Here is a 16,610-nt window from a genome sequence, read left to right as displayed (position 1 = left end):
CTGGCCTAAGTCAGACACGTGGCTACCCGCGGGCAGGACACTTCGGCAGCTCCGCGTTCCTCGGTCTGGGGTGGGCTTCCTGAGGGTGGGAAATGCTCGCTGGTAAAACGGCCGGCAAGCCCAGCTCCAGCAGGAATGGGTGGTGAGATGAGCACAGAAATCCTAGGGATGCGGAGGATTACGGTCCCCATAAATATTTATGGAGCAACAGCAGCTTCTTAGGCGGCGTGCACAGGACATCTGCCACCGAGGCCGAAACACAGTCTGGATATTTCCATGCGTCAACTCAAATAATGTGCTGCTTTTTTACAAAGTGAAATTGTAGCTTTAAAGTGAAGTTTTGGTCAAGGGGCTTACTTCCTTCTAAATTCCTCATCTACCAAAACTGCTTGCCTCCAAGTTCTCAGAAGCAGCTCCCCGCCCCCGGATTCTGACCCCTTGCTGTCTCCTGCCAAGAGACCACCCCAGTGTCCCCCCACCCTGTCCTGGGGAGGGTGTGGGGTGTCCACCCCAGCTCCTCCTCGGCCTGCAGCCCCGGGCGGGCGGGCTTCTGGCTGGCGGCTCGCCCGCCTGCCCCAGAGTCCCTGTGAGGAGCCCGGCCCGCCTCCTGTTGTTTTGGGTTGTTGTCCCCACAGCGCTCCCGTACACATGGCACGTGGAAGCAATTAAAACGGAGCTGCGGAGCCGCCAGTCCCCCAGGGCTGTGAGCTGCCAGGCTCCCCGCCCGGGGAGGCACCCATGCTCTCCGGAGTCAGTCTGCGTTGTTACTTTTCAAGGCTGGATTTCAACATCAGCTGACAAAAAACAGGAGCGCTTCTGTGCGAAGATGAAGCAGATCTGCAGCTGCTGCCGGCAGAGGCTACGTTTGCCACCTCCCGTCTGGAAACTGCCGTGGGCTGTGGGCATGTCCACACTGCCGCCAAGGCCACGCACGGGAGACCTCGGGGCATGAAGGTCGTGAGGGCGTGTGCTTCGGCCTGTCCGCCCACGTGTCACTGGAGGAGACACCGCGTGGCACGCGGACTCCATGGGCACTCACAGCAGCTGACATGCTGTGGCCGCCACCTCCACGGCCATCAGGACACGTGTGCAGGCGTGGCTGCTAGGCGGGCTCTGGGCACAGAAGGTAACAAGTTCTGGTCTCCTTTGCCAAAATGATATGTGTGCGTGATCAGTCACATCTGATTCTTTGCGACCCCATGGACTACAACCTGCCAGGCTTCTCTGTCCATGGGATTCTCCAGGCAAGAACACTGGAGTGGGCAGCCATTCTCTTCTTCAAGAGATCTTCCCGACCCAGGGATTGAACCTGAGTCTCCTGCATTGGCAGGCGGGTTCCTTAGCACTGAGCCAGCAGGGGAGTCCCCCAAAAGCATGCAAAACAGAACAGGGATCCCTAGTTTTCTTTCTCTCAGCCCTGATGGGAAAAGAACCAAACTTCCTAAGCGTGAGTTTGTGGAACGAGGCGGGGGACAGTTTACATCATCACTTGTCAAATGGCCTCCGTTTACTGACAGTCGACTTGATAAGCTCCTGCATATGGTTAATTACTATGTGAACTGGACATACCTGTGCAGAAGGGGTTACACCCCAGGAAGGAGCCAGAGTCTACCCAATCTAAAGCGGGCAGCGATTCACTCCGAGTATGAAGGCATATTCTTCACCATCACGGGGGTGGAGGGGCCTGAGTATGTGAGTTACAGCAGCACAAGAGCAGATGCGCGGAAAACGCTGCCAAGTTCAGACCTCAGCGACGAGTATCAACTCTTCATGACAGTGCAGAGCGGAGGGGAGAGAGCAGAGGATGAAACTTCAATAGCGATTTAGGCTCACTGAACGATGGCACCTCGACTTCAGTGTTCAGGACTAGGCAAGTAACTTGCTCTGAACTTCCCAGTAACACTTCACTTTACTTCCAAACTGAAGTAAATGGCATCAGGCCGGCCAGAGGCCAAGGGGTGGTTAGTAGTCACACCCAGAGCAGGGGCTCTGCTGTTCCTGCTTCTCACCCCAGCCTTCGTGGCCAGGACGGCTCGACAAATGGTCTGGAGACAACACATGGGAGTTTCACTCCCAACCCGGCAGCCATTGGGTCATGTGTGTGTGAGAGAGAGAGACAGAGAGAATGACATCCTGGCTGAGCAAGTCAGAGGACCATGAGTCTCCTCCTAACTCTGCTGCGAAAAAAAGACAGAAGCTGCTTGCAGGCAGGGAGCAAGGTGTTTCTCTGGGTGGTGTGATGAGCTCGGGATTTATTTCTACAGGCTCAAATGTAGCCAGGGCTGTCATGAACTCCGAGGTGGCATCGGGCTCAGCTGGGCTGGGTGGGAGCCCCGGGGCTCCCTCCCTCTGGCCTGTGCTCACTGGAAGAGATGATTTGCAGCATCAATTAGAGGACAGCATGGAAGCAGAGGCACTCAGCCACGCACTTTGATTTCAGGAGATAAGGCGGTCTCTGCGCCGAAAGGCAGTACCTTTGTTTTAAATATGCCCACATACAGAGGTAGAGACAAATGTATGGACAACAAGCGGGGAAGAGGGCGTGGGACGGATGGGGAGGCTGGGCCTCAGGTGTACACACTATTGACGGAATCTGCCTCCGATGCAGGAGACGCAGGAAATGTGAATTTGACCCCTGGGTCGGGAAGATCCCCATGGAGGAGGGCGTAACAACCCACTCCAGTATTCTTGCTAGGAAAACCCCATGGTCAGAGGAGCCTGGCGGGCTGCAGTCCACAGGGTTGTAAGGAGCTGGAAAGACCGAAGCTACTGAACACAGCACACACACCAGGCGACTGATGAGCTGCCACGCCGCACACGGAGCTCGGTCAGCGCTCCGTGACGACCCGCGCGGGGAGACGGTCCCAAAGGGCGGGTCACTCTGCTGTACACCTGAAGCTAACACAGCGTTCAGCAACTCTACTCCAATAAAGACTAATAAAAAATTGGGGGCTTCCCTCGGGGCTCAGACGGTAAAACATGTGCCTGTAATGCGGGAGACCCGGGTTCGATCCCTGGGTCGGGAAGATCCTCTGGAGAAGGAAATGGCAACCCACTCCAGTACTCTTGCCTGGAAAATCCCATGGACGGAGGAGCCTAGTGGGCTGCAGTCCATGGGGTCACAAAAGAGTCGGACACGACTGAGCGACTTCGCTTCGCTTCATGTGCCCAGAGATTTCTCTATCACTTGAGCACTTGGAAGAGAATTTGGGTATTTGGGTATTCGTAGCATTTACAGCAATGGCACCCCACTCCAGTACTCTTGCCTGGAAAATCCCATGGGCAGAGGAGCCTAGTAGGCTGCAGTCCATGGGGTTGAGAAGAGTCGGACACGACTGAGTGACTTCACTTTCACTTTCCACTTTCACGCATTGGAGAAGGAAATGGCAACCCACTCCAGTGCCCTTGCCTGAAGAATCCCAGGGACGGGGGAGCCTGGTGGGCTGCCGGCTCTGGGGTCGCACAGAGTTGGACACGACTGAAGTGACTTAGCAGCAGCAGCAGCATTTACAGCATTAGACACAGCTCACCTGTCCTGCTATCAACTCTAAGTGTCTTATGTTTCTCTAAACCAATGTTTTCAGCTTAATTTAAATTGAGACGAGATATCACTACTACAGGGGCAGCAGAGGATGAGACAGTTTGATAGAATCAGCGACTCAATGGACATGAATCTGAGCAAACTCTGGGGGATAGTGAAGGACAGGGAAGCCTGGCATGCTGCAATCCTTGGGGTCACAGGGTCAGACACGACAGCGACTGAACGACAAATCACTACTATAAAATTACACTTCAGGCTTTGCGGCGTTCTCCATTTCTAACACACTTGCATTAACAAAGTAAAATTAATCAGAATCTTCATCCTCCTTTTGACTGAGCCAGGACCCAAAACTGCATGCCCTGAGATGCGGTGTCTGTGCTACCTGTGACCAGCACCCAGAACCGGTTTTCATCTTGTGTTTAAACCCGACGAGCCCTTTGTTATTTTATGTTGCGCAGTCGGGGCAGTTTACCGAGGTTCGCTCCGGTCTGCCTTTTAGAGAAACCCCACTGGGGCGTCTTGCACGCCGCTCTCCCCCGGCCTCCTCACTTCCTCAGCAGCTCGTTCAGCCAGGCTCCGACGCCGCTCTCCCCCCCGGCCTCCTCACTTCCTCAGCAGCTCGTTCAGCCAGGCTCCGTGCACACGTCTTTTTGTCGTTATTTCACCTACGATGGCTCAGGAGGAGTGAACAGTCCCGCACTGAGGGCCACGTTCTCCCAGCGTTTTGAAGATGTCGTTCCGTCGGACCTTGGACTCCATCCTGCAGTTGAGAAGCCTGCTGTCTACACCACTCGTCTGCAGGAAAGCTGGTTTCCCCTGCTCGCCCCCTGTAAGATTGACCCCCTGCCTTTGGTAACCGTGATTTCGCAGCAGAGATTGGGATACAGACTTCTTTTTAAGTATCCTACTTGGGATGTAAGTCTTGTGAACACACGAAGGTATTTCCTTCATCGCTTCTGTGAAATCCGCAGGCGCTCCCTCTGTTCCACTCCCCACCCTCTCCTGGGAGGCCTGTCGGGTGGGTGGGGGTCACCTAGGTGGCCTCCATTCTTTATCTTTTCCATGCAATCCTGTCACCAGCCTCCTGGTCCCTCTGCCCTCCTCCCGCCCTCCTGGGCTCCATTTGGGCTCCACGCACAGAAATCACTGGAACTTCGTTTCTACTCCCAGTTCCCTCTGTTCCTTTGCTGCTCTCAGAACACCTCACTCATCACAGAGGCACAGTAAACACTTGGGGGTCTGAGTTTTCAGAAACATCAGGAACAAACACCCAGAATTCTGAAAGAAAAAAAAGGTTTCCCCCGGGAACCTCATAAAACAAACAGAGTCCCGTTTATAGACTCTCTCTTAGACGTCCTGTGTTCTCCTGGCGGGAGCCCCACCTCGTTCAGGCCTGGCCTCGTTTATTTCGGTCCCACACACACGAGCTTATTTTGATCAGTGCACTAACGCTCCCACACTCTGACAGGTGAGTCGTCATCACCCCAGCTCCCTAGTGGTCACCAGCGTCCATCACCTCCTGCGAGAAGGTGGACCTCGCTGCCCATGGGCTCGGGTCTGTTCTCTGCGATCAGTTCTCTGGCAGTTGAGCCTCTCAGGATGGTTCCCTCCAGAGAAAAAATCTTCATGAGCAATGTGTGAACACCCTTCCTAAACCCCATGCTCCCCTCTAAGCGGGACGGCAGGCTGTCCTCGGCCTCTGCATGTGTCCGGGGTGGGACCCCGGCTTCCAGCTTCCACACCAGCCGGCAGGCCCCTCCTCTGCGGCTTTGTCTGCGGCCAGAGGGGGGCTTCTGTCCCAGCTGTGGGAACGCGCCCAGAGCTGGGAGAAGCTGCTCTACATAGCACTCCCAGGAAGCCCCCACCTTCACTGGGTTTGGATTTCCATGAGTCTGGACACCTCTCACGTCCAGATGGTCTAATTAGGCAACACGCTGGCTTTCAAAGCACTGGGAGCGTCAGCTCTGAGCCTCCCAGCCCTTCGTCCTGAAGATTCCAGTCGGAACAGAGGGTGGCCAGTGGAGGGCAGGTCAAGGACTGAGAACCAAGCCTCGGTCCAGACAGAAGTCCATTTGTCCCTGGGCTTCCTCCTCCGAAGGAAACGACCCCAGAGTGTTCCTGGGATAACGCTGAGGGTGGGGAGGTCAGGGGAGGGGAGTGGGAATCCTTGCTGGCTGGCCGGATGCCAGAGTGAAGCCCAAACACCTGGGCACCAGATGTGCCTTGGGCTTGAGGCCCACTTTTGACCGGCGGCTGCACTTTCCACCCAGAGCTGAGCTGCTGGGCCGGGATGCTGAGGACGGGCGCCGGAAGCCAGCACCTTCCTGCCACCCCCCTTTTCTCCCACCTCAAGGCTGCGGCTCCCGGCTCGCCTGCTGACCACGGCGGACTTCAGCCTGGACGCCCAACACTGGAGCTTGGTGCTCGTTGCGCTGACTCACCTCCTGTTTCTGTGGAATTTCGCTGGAGGGAGACGCGCTGCTGAGTGTACTAGGAAGGTGGGCCGCGCCACAGCCGCGTAGACGTGAGGCGAGAAGCCACCGGTGGGCCACGCTGCCCTGACCACGGCCACTTCCGGACAGCCAGGCGTGCGCGGTAGTGTCTGCTGTGCTGGAGCTGCCAGGCCAGGGCGACACAGAATGTGAAGGCCACCGCAGCTCTGCTCTGGCTCAGGGAGCGGCTGGCTCCGTGCAAGCGGGGCAGGTTCTGCCCTCCTCCTGGCGGGGTCCGTGCCTGGCTGCCCCCTCCTGGGGTAACAGGCTTGGAGGAAAGGCAGCCTGAGCTCGTGCCTGCTATTTTGCCTTCGCTGGCGCTGGGCATGTCCCCTCATCTCTGTCTGTGAGGATGACAGACAGCAACCCAGGCTTTCCAGGACCCAGGGCATTGGGAAAGCAAGGTCCAGCACACTCCCTCGCTGTCCTCACCTCCGGGGTCCCCGGGGCCTGTCCCCTTGCAGGGGTTTTCTCTCTGGTTGAAGTGTTGGAAGATTTTAATGTACTTCAGTTTAAAATGAGCAAGTTTAGGGTGGAAAATGGACGTGGCTGACAGTAATGTCCATACTCTGCCAGAAAGCACCGCAGGGGCCTGGCGCCCCCCGGGACGTGCGTGTCAGGAGAGTGGAGGCACACTTGGCCCACAGGAGTCTCCCAACTCCTCCCTGAAGGAGCTCCACAGGCGAGCAGCCCGCCAAGGCAGGCGGCTGCTGTTCCCATCATCCCCCTGGCACATCATGCCCACGGCCCTGACCTGGGACGGGGAGGAGCTAATTCACTATGTACAAGCAAGAGAGCAGAAAACACAGAGAGTGACCACCTGACCCAGCAGCTCCACTCCCAGCTCTGCACCCAAAGAACGGAAAACCAGGCCACAGACACACACACACACCCACACGCTCACAGCAGCTGTGCACAGAACCGTCAGAGGTGCAAAGAAATGTCCACAGCAGGTGAGGGACAAACGGGCTAGCCGTACACACACTGGGCGGTGACTCGGCCAGAAAAAGGAGCACAGCCCTGACACACGGCCACGAGCCCTGAAAACACGATGCTCCGTGAAAGAAATCAAAAATACAGGGCTGCATGGTGAGCGATTCCGTTATGTGAAACACCCAGAACAGGCCAATCCAGAGACAGAAAGATCAGCGGCCGCCAGGGGCTGGGAGAAGGGCAACCGAGAGTGACCACTAATGGGCCCAGGGCTCCTTGGGGACGAGGAAAGAGGTCTGGGCAGAGGTGGTGGTTGCAGGACATTGTGACGGTATTAACCATGTTTGCTGTAAGATGGTGAATTTCATATTATGTAAATTTCACCTTGAGAAAGCCACTGCAGGGACTTCCCTGGTGGCCAGCGGTTAAGACTCCAAACTTTCAATGCAGAGTGCATGAGTTTGATCCCTGGTCGGGGAACTAAGATCCCACATGCCAAGTATCAGGGCCAAAAAAATCAAAGAAACCACTTCACAGAATTATGCATCTACTCCAAAGACAAAACAATTCCCCCACTATGTGAAAGAGCAGATCTGTGTGTCTCTCTGTGAGATCACCTCAGACAGAACAAAGCAGAACTTCGCCTGAACCCCCCAGATGAAGATAACCTACCTGGCAAGCTGCCTGTCGACCGTAAACTTCTTCCTGGTCTGAACCAGCGGCGTCTCTCTCGCCCAACTGCTCTTTTTCTGACTTGGCTTGTTTCACATTTGAAGTAACTTGGGATCAGCTCTAATATTTTTTGCTTTAAAAAGTAGTAAAAATTAATTAATCTACAACTGTACTGATAGCAAAAGTTAATAGAAATTTTAATAAAAATACCACCTCAATAAGCTTCCCTATTGTTCTAATAAATGAAATAGTAGTTTAGAACTGTAGATAAAAAAATTAATAAAACAGCGGAGACTTGGGACCACGAAGCTCAAATAACGGGACGCAGCCTCTGCTCAGCCCCTCCAGTCAGAGCGCTGAGGGGCGCCCTCCACGTGCAGCTCTCGTTTCGTGCTGCGTATTGGAAATGTTCCCCAACGTTTAACGAATGTGCCTTGTTTGGTGGCTTATTTTGAATTATTCAGAGACGTTTACCCAATACCAAAGAGGCTTGGTGGCAACTTTAGCAGCCGAGCGTCCACACTGTGGTGATATATTCACAGAGAAAGTAGGCAGGGAGAGTTCTTTAGGAAAACCCAGACTCTCAGCCACGAGCATCAGGAAAACTGGGTTTTAAATGCCCGGGAGGCCAAGTCTCTGCGTGGTTTCCTAGGAGGTAGGAAAGGGTGTTTGACCACTTTTTCTTTCCAGCACTGTGACCGGAACTTAAGGGTGGGGGAAACCACTGACCCCAGGGAAACAAAAACAGGCCTCATTTTCCGGGACAGGGGCCTCTGGGTGCAAAATCAAACGGGAATGTTTCTACTGGGGTGGAATGTTTTAAAAGGTGAGGAAGAGTGGAAATGAAAGCTGTAGGGAAGAGGAAAACCTTTGTCAGTTGGTTTTAATGGAGACAGCTTTTCCTTGCTAAATGCCAGCACCAGAACTTAAGTGAATTTAAATGATTAAACATAGGGGTGTTCGCTGTGCTGAGCACACAGAGAGGAGTGGTGTCACCTCAAGGCCCACGAAGGGGCAGAGGGCAGCAACCGAGGCCTCCCAAGGGAGCGTCCACACCTGCAGGGCTGCCCCCGGCCCGCCCAGCACCCTCCAGGAAGGTGAGTGGGACTGTCCTCTGCGGCAGAGGGATTGCTGAAAGGGGATCCCTGGGCCCCTCCTGGGCCACCTTTACTCCCTCCCCAGAGAGGGGGCCAGAGAACCAGAGGGGCTCCTTTAGAAATAAGCACATTCGGAGAAACAGAGAAAGCCATAAAAAAGCCTCCACGGGCTTCCGTACCTGCAAAAGCTCTGAGACCCCAAGCCTGGGGGCCAGCCCTCCTGGAGAAAACCTGAGAAATCTTTTTAAAATTATGGGAAATATCAACTATGAACGCAAGTGCAGAGACTTAATAGCATGAATCCCCGTGTACCCACCACAAGTGCGCTCCTCTCTCCTCCTCTCTTTTCTCTATCGCAGGGAAAATATACACAGCATAAAATTTACCATCTTAGTATTTTTCCAGGGTGCAGTTCAGGAGCATTAAGTATATTCATGCTGTCATGCAGCCATCACTACCATCATCTCCAGAACTTTCTCATCTTCCCAAACTGAGACTGTCCCCGTTTGACACTGAGCCCCGCTCCCCCAGCCCCTGGTCCCCACCTCCTACTTCCTGTCTCCATGACCCTGACTCCTCTGGGGACGTCACAGAAGTGGGGTCACACAGTGCCTGTCCTTCTGTGTCTGGCTGATCTCTCTGAGCATCACGTCCTCAAGCGTTATCAACCCCTCCACTGTTTTTTAGGCTCAAGAAATTCTGAATCCCAGAGAAAACACAATCCTCAGTTCAAGCTGCACTGCCTTTCCTTTCCTTAAGAACAATGATGACACATTCCCCAACTCTCCCCCAGTATAAATTCACTCGGCCCTCACAGCCAGCTTACCCTGCAGCTGAGCCGGGCACGTGGGGCTCAGGGAGGCCCAGAGGCTCCTCCAGCATCGCTCAGACAGCAGCAGCTGGACGCGGAGGGCTCCTGTGTGGGCTCTGTCCCAGGGCCCTTGTTGCCTCCCACCGAAAGACGGTTTCACTTCTGCAGAATCCGTCATTAGGTCATCTGGTCGAGGACTTTCCCACGCGGACAGCGGGCTCCTGGGGCCTGCAAGACGACCACATGGGGCACACAAACAGGCAGTCTTCAATAAGCGTCACTTATCTCAAGCGTCACTTATCTCTGAGTGAGAGAAAGCAGCGGGCGCGTTGAACTTGGGATTTCACAGACTTGGTTGAGGATGAGGCTGAATTAAAAAGCAATTCTGGGGAACTCCCCTGCGGTCTAGCTGTTGGGACTCACCACTTCTACTGCGAGGGACCTGGGCTCAACGCCTGGTGAGGGAACTAGATTCTACATGTGGCAACTAGAGTTCATACGCCACGACTGAAAACCCCACATGCCACAACCGAGGCCTGGGCAGTCAAATAAAAATATTTTTTAAAAAAGCAATTCTGGGCTATTCCCTGGTGGTCCGACGGTTAGGACCTGGGTTCAATTCCTGGTTGGGGAACTGAGATCCTGCAAGCTTCAAGGTGCAGCCAAAAAGTTTAATTAACTTTTTAAAAAAGCAATTCTGCTTGAAGTACATTTAAAGAGAAACAGAAAATACACCGTGGTGTGTGGGCACACTACAGCAAGACTTCAGTGACTGACATTGGGAGACACTGAGTCCAGGGGGCTTTCTTCTCTGCAGAGTCAACGAAGACAAGCCCCCACCATCCAGGACGGCCCCCCAGGAGCCCCGCACTGTCCCAGAGCAGCAGCCCCGACAAAGCCACCATCTGGGGAGCGACGGGGGGACACGCCTCACCGCGTCCACCACAGACGAGACGGTACCACAGGGGAGAGGCCTCCTCTCCGGGCGAAGACACTCGGAGGCGCCTCCCAGTCTGAGGGTTCACCAGGTCACCCCGGTACAGGAGGACCCTGCTGCCGACAGCCCCGGCTCAGGGCCAGGCCTCAGCCCCTCGAGGCCCGCAGCCCACTTTCGGGCCCGGCCTCCCACCCCTCACCCCTCGGCTCCCAGGCGCACCCTCTCCCTCCTGCCACGAGCTCTGCACCCCACCTGCAAGCTGGGTCCTGGAGGTCTTATCCACGAGCAGGCCGGCTGGGACAGGTCACTGCCTGGAGCCCCGCACGCCAGCCTAGGCCAAGCGCACCCACAGGCCTTCCCGCGTCTCCAGGCGGCGGCCCCGCCCCTTCCGGTTGGCGCCCCTGGACTTCCGGTTCCTCCTCTGTGTCTGGTCTGTTGTAGGTGTCGGGTCGCAATCATCTCCGTCTCAAGGCCTGTCGCTCGTCACCCGTCACACACAGCCTCCCCGGCCCCACAAGGCCGTTCTCAGTGACTTCGAGGGGAAGCTTCATAATCCATGTGAAGTTCCCCATGGCTGGGGGGTGGGGGTCAGCTGGACACTCCCTACCCCCCCAAACTCGCTCAGGCCCGAGCTTTAATTTGGTCGAGTTTTTGAAAGCAAAGGCGAGCTCTTTAGTAATGAAGACGCCTTGAGAGTGGGCGTGGTTCAGCCGCTACACAGGACACACTGGACACCTGAGCCTGGACCTTGAGCCCATCTGACTGGTCAGAGGAGGAGGGGTGACTGGTTCTGACCCCCCTCCCCTGCTTGCCCTCGTCCGTAGGTCCAACAATCAAACAAGTCATGTGTCCTGGAATCAGACTGGCCGAGGTAAAGCGTCCAGGACTTGGCCTCCTGCCTCCCCGCTCCCCCTCCCCGCCCCGGAGTAGCCTGCAGGGGAGCGTGTGCCAGTCATTCTCGGGGCCAGGAAGCATAATGAGGGCCTGAGTGAGCCCGAGGAGGGGCGCCTCTACCCCCACCGGCTTCTGGGACCAAAATCCTCTTCCCAAGGTCTCCCAGGCTCTCTCTTTGCTTGCCACCGCTGTGTCCCTGGGATGGAAGGCTTTCTTCTAAGGAGGACAACAGCAAGCCACTGAGAGCAGCCTCTTGTTCCCGCAGGAGCCTGGGGATAAGCACGGTGGCCATGTGGGAAGGCAGGAGCAGAAAGCCCACGATGACTTGAGTTGTAAACCTGGGCGTCTCTCTGTCGTCTCAGCTGCCATCCGCTGGGACAGGGCTGAGTCCTAGCTGGTGCCCGTGCCCCAGTGGGCATGTGGTTCCTTCTCGTGGACCCGCGGCCTCTCTGCCTGGATTTCTCCTCTGGCAGCTTGCAACTCAGGGTATCTGCAGCTTTTAACTTCGAGTTAATTCAGGCTGTCAAGTAGTTCATTTTCTCCTGGTGGGTGGAATAAAACTGACGTCTGACTCTCTAGCCAAGTCAGAGACTCATAAACTCTGCCTTTGTTTATGAATTTCTTCAGAGCCATTTAGACATTCCCCGCCCCGCTGGCTGCTGCCATGAATCAGAAACTTCTGGGCAGCAATGAGCTCAGACTGAGGTGGGCAGGGGGGCTGAGGGGGGCGGCCACCTGAGTCTATGCTCTCCTGCAGACTTCCGTTCTGTCGCCTCCAGTGCCTGCCTCAGTTTCTCGTGTGTGAGTCGCTGGATGGGCTCTGCTGAGAATTAATTAACAAATGTCCATTAAACGTTTGTAGGGTGAGTGCTCTGCAGCTGCTAAGTGGTATTAAATAATTACAACCTCAAATGAGGAGCTATTGTGTTGTCGATCCGATGCATGAAAATGTTGTGCTGTGTCTTTTCACAACGCCTTTATTTAACGAGAGTTGATCTTGGCAATTTGGTTTATTTTCTCAGCCCTTTTAATTTCAGACTCAGGGGTTATTAGCAGATAACTGCTCATTTCTGCTGTAAATCAAGAAAATGCTCATTAGAAACCCAGTGCTGTGATTGCTAGGAGTTTGGGCTCATAAAGAATGGGATGATGACAAGATTTGGTGCTAAAAATGAGCTACATTAAAAATTTTTTTCTTTGTTTTTGTTTAGGGAAAACTAAATGGCCTTTTCTGAAGTGAACAACTTCTTAATTGCTTTGAGATCCAAATCATAGTTGACGAAGCTCCATGGACATTGAGGATCACACTGGCCTCAGGGCTGGGGAGGATGGAGTTACGGATGGCTGTGAGGAGCCTCCCCATGGCCACTCTGGGTGCCCAGACTGCTCCGCTGGTGTTGGCATCTCACTGACGGGACGGAAAGGTGTGGTTTCCACCAGGCTGGAGCCAGATGGCACCCACAGAAGCAGATAGAAAACAGAGAGGGCCAGAAGTGATCTTAAGACCATGTCGATAACTCACAGTCGTGAGGTTGCCAGGGATGGGGGTATTGCCAGGGAAGTATTGGGAGTTTAGGGTTAGCAGATGTGAACTGGTAAAATAGGATGGATTAACAACCAAGTCCTCCTGTAGAGCACAGGGAACTCTACTCAGTATCTTGTGATAGACAATAATGGGACCATAATGGGAAAGAACATACATATATATGTGTAACTCAGTAACTTTGCTGTACGGTAGAAATGAACACAACGTTGTAAATTGATTATACTTCAACAAAATTTAAAAAACAAACAAACAGTGCTGATGTTTAAAACAGATGTCCCAGGTGGGGACAAGTGGCCATGCTGATCCACAGAGAGAGTTTTCAGGCCTGACCCCCACACTCCTCATTTATACAGTCCTTCCCAGACTGGTAGAATTTCTTTTTGCAAAATTATCCCTGTCTAATCCATAGAGACGAAAGTGGATTAGTGGTTGCCAGGGGCTGAGGGGGGAGGGGCAGGAGATGGGGAGTGACTGCTAATGGGTGTGGGATTCTTTGGGGGGCGATGACAGTGTTCTGGAATTAGTGGCGATGGCTGCTCGGCTCTTGAACGTGCTGAAAACGTGGCACTGTACAGTCTAAAAGGGTGCATTGGGTGGTGTGGCAGTGACATCTCAATAAAGCTATTTAAGAAGTACCCTTGCCGCTCGTTGCTGGCCCGACTCCAGCTTCTGGACCTCTGGTCTCCAGCTATGGTGGCAGGCTCCCAGGAGGTGACTCTGCCAGTCCTGCCGGCTGTACTGGACTCTGTCGTCAGCCTTTGCTTCTGCCCAAACACTTGCAGAAGTTGTCACGTGCAGAGCGCTCGAGGACCAACCTGGGGTCAGAATTCTGAGCTGCACCTGAAGCATAGAGGGCCTGGACTTGTGCTGCAGCGTGACACTGATGTGTAAAGTCCCTGTAGGAGGAAAACCAGAGTGCGCCGTGGGATCCAGGCAACGGGGTGGAAGGAGACAAGGGGCCTTTTCTTTCTGGACTCTTGGCAACGACCGGACCCTCTGAAAAGATTCATGGTTACCCGTCATTAGGTCAGCAGGGAGACGGCAGAGCTGCCCAGAATCAGGCCTCGGGTCCCCCAGCACCGGGGCTGGGGCATGGACAGTGACAGCCCCGTCAGCAAGTTCCTGCTGGGGCGCCACAGGTGCCTTGGGCAGCCCTACCGTGTTCGCTCTTCTTTCTCTTGCCATCCCTTTATTTTAAATGTTTAATGAATTAAAAAAACTAGTAGTCTAGACAGGCTTAGAAACAGGAACTTCCTTCTCCTAGCCTCGACATGGGATGTCTCCAGGGGACACATTGGTGTCTTGAGGACTGGCTTGCAGAGGGCCACCACTAGGCCCAGGGAGTGGCACTTGCGGGATAGAAAATGAAAGCAGGCAGAATCTGGGTGTAAAAAGTGGGGTCTCCAGGACTACAGAGATGTCGCCAAGACCACACTGCTTATTGGCATCCTCCCACAGCTCCGCTCTGCCTGGGCCCATCCACCTCCTGCTGGCACCACACCCGCTGCAGAAAAAGGTGACCTTCTGATGCCCTTGGGCCACACGCCACCTTCCTCCTGCCTCACTGGTCAAAGAAGGAGCCCTGGGCCAGACAGGGGTCTCCAGAAGAGTGAAGAGAGACCACAGCTGCGGATCCACCGGCGGCACAGCCCAGCCATCGCCCAGGAGCAGCCCGTAGATTCCAGAGAAAGCTCCTGGCTCTGTGCAGCACCTCCTGGACGCAGCCCCCGCCCCCAACCCCCACAAGGCCCAGTGGATGGGAGCGACCATTTGCTGTGGCCTCGGGCCGCGGCTCAGGGTTGTGCTGCAGCCGCACCGGGAGGAGTCCCTGTGCCAGGTCGGCGGGGCCTGCTCTCCTTCTCCGGGCAGGACCGGGAACCGGAACCGGAGGACGGCAGCCCCGCTCAGCAACACTTCTCTTTGTTTACCAGGCACGCCAGGCGGCGGGCCTGCTCTCTCTCCAGCCGCTCTCTCTGCCAGCTTCACGTCCAGCGAGGGACAAAGGGGCCTGCGGCGGATTAGCTGCCCGGCGGGCAGGCCCGCGGTTCCCGCGGCGGCAGCTGCTCGCCGGCCTTGCCAAGGCGGCCGTCGTGTCCCGTCCCCGTTCACTGAGGGCGGAGCGCGGCCCGGGCAGGACGCCTTCTGTGTTTATCTGCAAGGCCGACCCCGTCCCCGCCCCGTCGGGCCGGCCGGGCCAGGCTGGGGGCCGCGGGGTCAGCGGCGGACAATGGGCGGGCGCGCGCGCGTCCGCCCGACTCCGGGCCTTTGTTGCGGAAGCCTCGTGCCGATGGGTTAATGGGGCAGAAGCGATCGGTGAAGGGCGACAGAAGTGGGCTTTGAAAGAGGGTGTCAGCGCAGGGCGGCGAGACAAAGGCCAAAACACACACGGGCGGAGAGGGACAGATGGGGACGGGCGGCGGAGACAATTAGGCGGCGGGCGCGGGGCGGGCGCGGCTCCATCGTTCGGCGGTTAACCAGGCCCGGGCGCGCCGCCCCTTCGCCTCTGCGCCCGGGAGGGAGGGACGGGGGGCGGGGTATCCCCTCCCCATAAACAGCCGCAGAGCAGGTCCTGGGCAGCCCGCCGCCACCCCTGTTTTCCTGCCTGACGGCCTGGGAACACATCACGCAGCCAGCGCCCCCGGACCGGCTCGCAGGACCAGCTCGAGGACTGGTCGGTCCGCGGGATGCTAGCCGGGCCCGCCAGGCGGCGCTGCTTCCCGCCCGGCCGCGGCCGGCTCTGCAACCCGATGCTGTTTAATTAACGTGCAAATTGAGTAGATTAAATGACTCTAAATAATTAGCCACAGATCCTATAAACAGGATAACATATTTAATTAAGCAGCGATATAGATTTTGGAAACTGTTAATGTATTTTTAGAATGGCCGCTTAGATCTTTCACTTTCCCCCCCTAACTTCAAACATGTAACTACAGCCCTGGGTACGTGGATAAATATCTGGAAACAAGATTAGGCCTGTTAACTTCAACTAATAGAAATGTTGGCTTACCAGGGACGTGCTCCGCCCCCGCGTGGGCACTGCTTGGGGCCCCACAGCCCGAGCTGGGGGGCCGGTTCTGTTCAGCTTGGTGGTGAGGGGGTGCGTGGGCACACCACCCCTGACACAGGGGTAGGATGGTGTGGGGATGAGGGGGGATGGGAGGAGGTAAGTGAAAAATACAATCCAATTTCATTATATCAATCACATTTAATTGGCAATTTGTACAAGCAATGACCGGGCTGGCTTTAGGTAAAACTATTAGGCGACAGGCGAGTGTGCTACTAAAATTCTTGGTTAGTTAATTAGTGTCTGAACTGCGGAGGGAAAGGATCCTCAGATTTACTCTCTACAAAGAGAGAGCAGCCCAGACAATTCATTAGGCAGGCGGCTTGTAAATTAGAGCTAAGTTAACCTGATTTCCCTTAATTAAAACATCTTTTCTCGTTTACGATGTGGATATAAGTAGATCTCCAGGGTTTTGAATTTTCTGCAACAGCAGATGGTCAGCTAGAAGCAGATAATAGTTAACGCTTTCTCTCTACCAGATCCGAACAACGTGAGCCGCTGGCCCATCTGAGGATTAAAAGGAGAGATAACAAAGAGTGTTAACCCTTCCCCGTCTCCCCTCCGCTCAGAGACTCTGAGGGAGGGGCTGCCCTGGCCTGGGGTCCCTGGCCGAGGGAACCCTG

This window comes from Bos mutus, chromosome 25 (assembly GCF_027580195.1).
Source record: "Bos mutus isolate GX-2022 chromosome 25, NWIPB_WYAK_1.1, whole genome shotgun sequence".
Taxonomy (NCBI): domain Eukaryota; kingdom Metazoa; phylum Chordata; class Mammalia; order Artiodactyla; family Bovidae; genus Bos; species Bos mutus.
The sequence above is the reverse complement of the archived record's forward strand: the minus strand, read 5'-3'. Positions refer to the sequence as shown.